Source organism: Priapulus caudatus, unplaced genomic scaffold (assembly GCF_000485595.1).
Source record: "Priapulus caudatus unplaced genomic scaffold, Priapulus_caudatus-5.0.1 Scaffold2547, whole genome shotgun sequence".
Taxonomy (NCBI): Eukaryota; Metazoa; Priapulida; class Priapulimorpha; order Priapulimorphida; family Priapulidae; genus Priapulus; species Priapulus caudatus.
Genome location: NW_014579608.1, coordinates 1 through 7,500, shown reverse-complemented (window position 1 = coordinate 7,500; position 7,500 = coordinate 1).

Here is a 7,500-nt window from a genome sequence, read left to right as displayed (position 1 = left end):
TCTCCCTCTCGCTCTCCCTCTCGCTCATCTCTCTCTCTCTCTCTCTCTCTCCGCTCTCTCTCTCTCCCCCCCCCCCTCTTCTCTTCTCTCTCTCTCTCCCTCTGCCTCATCTCTCTTTCTCTCTCTCTCTTCCCTTTCTTCTCCCTCTCTCTCTCTCTCTCTCTCTCCCTCTTCTCCCCCTTCTCTCTACTCCACGCGCGCTGTCGCCGTAACGGTCCTCGATTGTCACTCGCTCGCTCACACGAAAGCTCGCGCATGCGCCCCCTATCGGCTTCGTAGAGCGTCGCGTGCATTTCTCTTTTTTTTTTGTCGGCGAAGACACGTTGAAAAACATCCGGAAAAAATTAGAGATTGCGGTGGCAGGAGAAGGAGCGAGAGAGAGAGAGGGGTAAAATCTGACGAGGGGCTGGTGATTAAGGATCTCGTCATTTACCGCCGCAGAGGGAATCTCGTCGCTACGTACGGCGGGCTACCGTCGGCCTGCGTTGGCAGGCGTCGGCTGTGTCTTTGCTGCTGTCGGCTGCTGTCGGCTGTGTCGCTGTGTCGCGGCTGCACGGCTGCCGTCGGCTGCTCGGTCGGTCGGCGTTCGCGCTGGCGTTGTTGACGACGACCGTTAACAATGGAATTATGTTCATTCACTTAGAGAGCAGCAGAACTCAACGCACCTTGCAGTTCATGCTAAGCCTGATAATACAGTATATATGGTATATGTTACACACAACATAGTATATATATATATATATATATGATATAGTATATATATATATATAGATAGTATATATATATATATATATATAATATATATATAATATATATATATAGATATATAATATATAGTCTGCCGTGCGCGTCGCTGCGAACCCTGAGCCGATTCATGTGATAGCGGTTTGTATTTCGGCGTGTCATTTTGCGTTGCGGAAGGGGGCATGTATGGATGTGTCCGCGGAACCGCTTGCTGACCTGTCCACGCACGAATTGCCAGCAGCAGCCAGGCAGCCAGCAAGCAACAGTAGCAGCAGTAGCCCCCGCAACAGTAGCCAGCAGTGCAGCAGCAGTAGCGAGTTAGCAGGCAGCGTAGCAGCAGCAGCCCAACAGTAGCAGCAAGTAGCAGCGTCAGCAGCAGTAGGCAGCAGCCGCAAGCAGCAGCCAGCAACAGCAGTAGCACAAAACAGCAGCAGCAGTTAGCAGCAACAGCAGCAGCAGTAGCGGGCCAGCAGCATGCCAGACAGCGGGAGGAGCAGCAGCTAGATACATTCCATTAGCATCCGATCTATAGTATAATTTCTGCCAATGAATAATTACGATAGACGGCGGGCATCCATGAATTCACTCGTCAGCATTTAGTGCTAAGATCGCGCGGGATTATAACTGGCAGACGTCCGGCCAGACCGTGAACAGGGCGGCGGTGCCTGCCCGACCACGACGACGACAACGACGACGACAACGACGACAACGACGACAACGACGTTAATATTACGGTGGTACACAGGTCCGTAGCTACCTGGTAGCTACCTGCTAATATTACGGCTAGTACACAGGTCCGTAGCTACCTGTAATAGTTTACGTGATACACAGGTCGCGTACCTATCTGTAGTACCTGTAATTTACGGTAGTACACAGGTCCGTAGCTACCTGCTAAATTACGGTGGTACACCACGTCCGCTACCTACCTGCTAATATTACGGTGTACCAGGTCGGTAGCTACCTGTAATATATACGGAGGTACACAGCGTCGTAGCTTACCTGGTAATATTACGATGGTACACAGGTCGGTAGCTACCTGCTAGCTACCTGTAGTACTGTAATATTACGGTCGATTACACAGGTCGGCTAGCTACCTGCTAATATTACGGTTTACACAGCGTCCGTAGCTACCTGTAATATTACGGTGTACGCAGCGTCCGTAGCGTACCTGTAATATTACGGCGGTACACAGGTCCGCTAGCTACCTGTAATATTACGGCGGTACACAGGTCCGTAGCTACCTGTAATATTACTTGTGCGTACATCAGGTCCGTAGCTACCTGTAATTATCACGATGGTTACACAGGTCCGGTAGCTACCTGCTAATATTACGGGTGGTACACAAGGTCCGTAGCCTACTGTAATATTAGGAGCGTACACAGTCGGTAGCTACCTGTAATATTACGGAGCGTACACAGCGTGCCGAGCTACCTGTAATATTACGGTGCGTACACAGCGTCCGTACGCTAGTAGCTACCTGTAATATTACGAGGTACACGCGTCGGCTAGTACCTGTAATATTACGGCTGGTACACAGGTCCCGCTAGCCTACCTGCCTAATATTACGGTGTACACAGGTCGGTAGCTACTGTAGCTACCTGTAATATTACGCGTCGTACACAGGTCGTAGCTACCGTAGCTACCTGTAATATTACGGGGGCTACCACAGTGTCGGTAGCTACCTGTAGCACTTGTAATTTTACGGTCGTACACAGGTCGTAGCTACCGTAGCTACCTGTAATATTACGGCAGTACACAGGTCGCGTAGACCTGTACTAACTTGTATATTACGGTCGTAACACAGGTCGCGTAGTACCCGTAGCTACCTGTAATATGACGGCCAGTGGACACAGCCGTCGGTAGCTACCTGTAGCTACTTGTAATATTCACGCGTCGTACACAGGTTCGGTAGCTACCCGTAGCTACCTGTATATTACGGCAGTACACAGTCGGTGCTACCCGTTAGCTACCTGTAATATTACGGCAGTACACAGGTCGGTAGCTACCTGTAGCTACTTGTTAATATTACGGGTCGTTACACAGGTCGGTAGCTACCCGTAGCTACCTGTAATATTACGGCAGTACACAGCGTCGTAGCTCCGCTAGCTACCTGTAATATTACGGCAGTACACAGGTCCGTACCTACCTGTGCTTTAACGTGTAATATTTACGGTGTCAACCGGTGGCAGCGTACCGCACGAGACATTGATTGCTGTTCTACCCTGCCGCCTGTAAGACACTCGCGGCAAACTCACGTAATTATTACACCGCTAGTAAGTGTGGCCCCCATTCTCTCTCTGTGTCCTAGCGGCGCGCGCTGCGCGCGCTCTCTCTCTCTCTCTCTCTCTCTCTCTCTCGTCTCTCTCTCTCTCTTTCTCTCTCTCTCTCTCTCTCTCTCTCTCTCTCTACTTCTTCTCTCTCTCTCGCTCTCTCTCCTCTCTCTCTCTCTCTCTCTCTCTCTCTCTCTCTCCTCTCTCGCCTCTCTCTCTCTCTCTTCTCTCTTCTTCTCTCTCTCTTCTCTCTCTCTCTCTCTCTCTCTCTCCTCGCTCTCAGTGTGGCGCCACACACGGGTCGGATGCGTTTGGTTCCAGGCGATGGTAGGAGCACGTACATGTTCATTAATATTAAACGGTGTCCGTCTATAAGATATATTCAAATACATTATACGGCCGCGTGCTACTGTAATACGATATCGGCCAGTGTAGCCTTTGAAGAAGAGAGAACGAGGAAAGGAAGCGAGAGAGAGAAAGCGACACAGCGGTGAGATGTGTAAATGTGTGTGTGGTGTGTGTGTGTGTGTGTGTTGTGTGTGGCCTGTGTGATTGGCGTGTGCGTGTTGCGACCTGTGCGTGTGTGTGTGGGCCTGTCGTGTGTGAAAGAGTGTGCGCGGCGAGCCCGGTGTCGTTGGTGCGTGAGGCGTCGGAGTGTGTGTGTGTTTGTGTGATGGGTGGGTTGTATGTTGCGTGCGTGAGATGCGTTGCGTGCTGTGGGTGTGTGTCTGTGCTGTGTGTGTTGTGCGTGACGTGTGTGTTGGCTAGAAGCCTGAGCAATGTGAAGAGATGAGAGTAGGACTTTTGTGTGCGACGAAACTACGGAAGAAGAAAACCGGCCCGTGTTGCGCTCTCAGTCGTGTTACAGTTGTAGCAATCACAGCGGCGTTCTGCATGCTTATTAACGCATGTGATCCTATGCCGCGACTAGCGGCGGGCGAAGAGAGAGGAAAAATCTTCACGTTACCGACGCCATCTCAAAGCCGACGCTTTCGCAGACGACGGACTGCCTGCCAATTTATATTTCCATCTGCCGACAGGCAATGACGATCTCTCATCTCTCTGCTCTCTTGTCCTCCCTCTCTGCTCTCTCTATCTCTCTCTCTCTCTCGATTTCTCTATCTCTCTCTCTCTCTCTCTCGAGATCTCTCCTCTTTCGTCTTCTCTCTCTCGGTCTTGCTCTCTCGCTCCTCGATAAAGTTTCTCTTGGTCTCAACTCTTTCGTTAGTAATTAAGCCTCAAGCTAATATATTATTCTGTAATCTCTCGGTAGGTAGTTCTCTTCTCTTCTATCCCTCCATATCCCGCCCAAAATTTCAACGGCGAATCAGTAAATTAAAAAACAACGACATCTGTTAATTATTTATAATGGATATTCATCGCGCTGGGCAAGGCAAACAGGTAAAGACATAGGCAAGCCGCAAGGGCTAAAAACCCAAGGCAGGCGAGCGCGGCAAAACCGGCAAGGAAAGGCGGACAAAGGCCCGGCGGGAAAAAAAAATCAGGGCGGCGCAAAAGGAAACCGGGTGCCGTCAAAAGCCCCGTGCGTGCAGACAGGGCCTAGGCGGAGGAACCCGAGAGACAGCCAGCAAATCAGCCTAGCCACACACCTGCAGGTTACAGGACGGAAGGCAGGGACCAGCACACCGCAGTCAAGCGGCTGACAACCAGAATAGAACCGCAAAAGCCGATGCACCAAGCAGAAAACAAACCAGGCGACCCGAAACACCCGACGGAAACGCCTTGTGTTGTGGATGTGATGTGTGTGGTGTGCTGTGTGTGGTAGTGTGTGTTGTGTTGTGAGTGTCGTGTGCTTTGTGTACTGTGTTGTGTGCGGTGTGTGTTGTGTGTGTGTGTGGCTGTGCTGTGTCGTCGTTGTGTGTGTGCGTGTGCTGTATTATGTGTGTGTTGCGTGTGTGTGCGTGTGACAGGAGCAAGTGTGGTGCACACGAAAGGGTGTGTGTTGGTGTTGTTGAACGCAGATGATAAGCTGATGTGCGTGTGTGGGCTGTGTGTGTGGCGCTGTGGTGAGGTGGTGTTAAATAAGATTCTCTGCAGATGTCTTTCTGTGTGTTGTGTCTGTGTGGGTGTGTGTGGATGCTGTGTGTGTGGGTGTTGTCGGATTTAAACACGATGCGCGTGTGTGTGTTCCGTGAGTGTTTCTGTGTGCGAATAGATTGTCTTGCTCACTATAGGGTCCATTTTTCGCGCACGCACAGCTCTCGAACGTAGGGTTAAGATTGCTCGCAATGGACCGAGACCATCTGCTAATGCGCGCCGCTTTTGATGTTTGGTGTAGGCGCTGTGTGTGTGGGTGTTGGCGGGCGGCTAGGGGATATGCCCAAGGGGGCAACGCCGATAGCCAATCCATTCTTAAAAGACCGTGTGTGACATGATGATAGCGTAAATTGTGCAACTAACGCGATTCCAGTTAAGTTGCGCTGCAAGTTCATTATAGTTACCTTTCTGTTGCTCTCCGATGTCTCGGTGAACCTTGATTCGGCGGTGATTGTTCCCGGAGTACGTAGTTATCTGCTTAGCGGCGCTGTCTCCGCCCCCCCTCTTCTGCTCTCTCCTCTCCTCTCTCTCTGCTTTGTCGTTCGCTCTCTCGCTCTGCTCGCCTCTCTCTTTCGTCTCTGCTCTCGGCTCTCTCGTCTCTTCTCCGGATCACTCTCTCTCTCCTCTCCTCACTCTATCTATCTGCTCTCTCTCTCTGCGTCCGTCTCTTCCCTCTTCTCTCTCTCTCTCTCTCACTCTCGTCTCTCTTCGTCTCTCTCTCTCTGCTCTCTCTCTCTCTCTCTCTCTCTCCCTCTCTCTCTCTTCTCTCTCTCTCGTCTCGCTCTCTCTCTCTGCTCTCTCTCTGCTCTCTCTCTCTCTCTCCCGTCTCTCTCTCTCTCTCTGCTCTCTCTCTTCTCTCTCCTCGTCTCTCTCTCTTCTCTCTCTCTCTTCTCTCTCTCTCTCTCTCTCCCCTCTCTCATCTCTCTCTCTTCTCTCTCTCTCTCTTCTCTCTCTCCCCCCCTCTCTCTCTCTCTTCTCTCTCTCTCTCTCTCTCTCTCCGCTCTTCTCTCTCTCTCTCTCCCCCTCTCGATCTCTCTCTCTTCTCTCGTCTGCTCTCTCTCTCTCGCTCTCTCTCTCTCTCTCTCGTCTCTCTCTCCTCCTCCCTCTCTCTCTCTCTCTCTCCTCTCGTCTCTCTCTCTCTCTCTTCTCTTCTCGCCACCATGCACAGTGAATGAAAGATCATCAGCGGCGCAGACGATCGTGAGCGCTTTACATGTCGCGTGACAGCGAATATGTGTAACATGGCGGCGGCCACCGTATAGCGAGCGATTACAACCACACTCCACATTATATATACACACGACACACACACGCCACACACACACACACCACACACACACACACACTACACCACACACGACACACATATAGCGCACACCACACATCACACACACACACACACATAGTACGCACACACACACACACACACACACACACACACCACACACACAGACATTCAACACACACACCACACCACCAGCATACAATACTATTTCAACACACACACACAACACACACGAACCGTTTCACACACACACACACCTTAACTACATTTCCCCACAACACACTCACACCTTGCACTGACGCAAACACACAGCACACACACACGATACACACAAACACACATCACAGCAGACACCCACAAAACACACACACACACACAGACACACATTTTCACAACACACACACACTCACAATCCTTCATCACACACCACACAACAACACAACACACACACACAAACACACACACACACACACGACACACACACACACACACACACCAGAACGACCACAGCACAGCCCGACACACACACACAACACAAAACACACCCACACACACACAACACACCACCACACACACACCACACACACGCCACACACCACATGCGCAATTAACAGGACAAAGCAGGTAGGCACCACGCAGGGCGGGACTACAACTACAGACGACGCGAAGGAAGGCCGTGCTAACTGGCCGACGAGGTCACAGACAGGCAGACTCGAATACAATAGCCCTATAGATGTTAGTTAGCTCCATGAGAGCTAGACAGATTAATGTTAGGTAAAGCGAGATGAGTGGACTGAGTGGAGCGGGAAACAGGAATGTTGGGGCGGTTAGGCAAGCTTTACAACATTGACACTGCACACGCGTAGCGATTCCCATGGCGTTTGTCGCTTTACAAATTGTATAGTTTTTAGACAGTATACTCGCGTTCGCTGCGTGCGCGCACCGCACCAAACGCGCCACACCATCCACAATGCACCAAACTGCGAACACATGCACATGCACACACACACACACACACGCACACACACACACACATACGCGCACAGCACACACGCAACACACACACGCATGCACACACAACACACACACACCACCACACACACACACACACACACACACACACACGCACACACGCACACGACG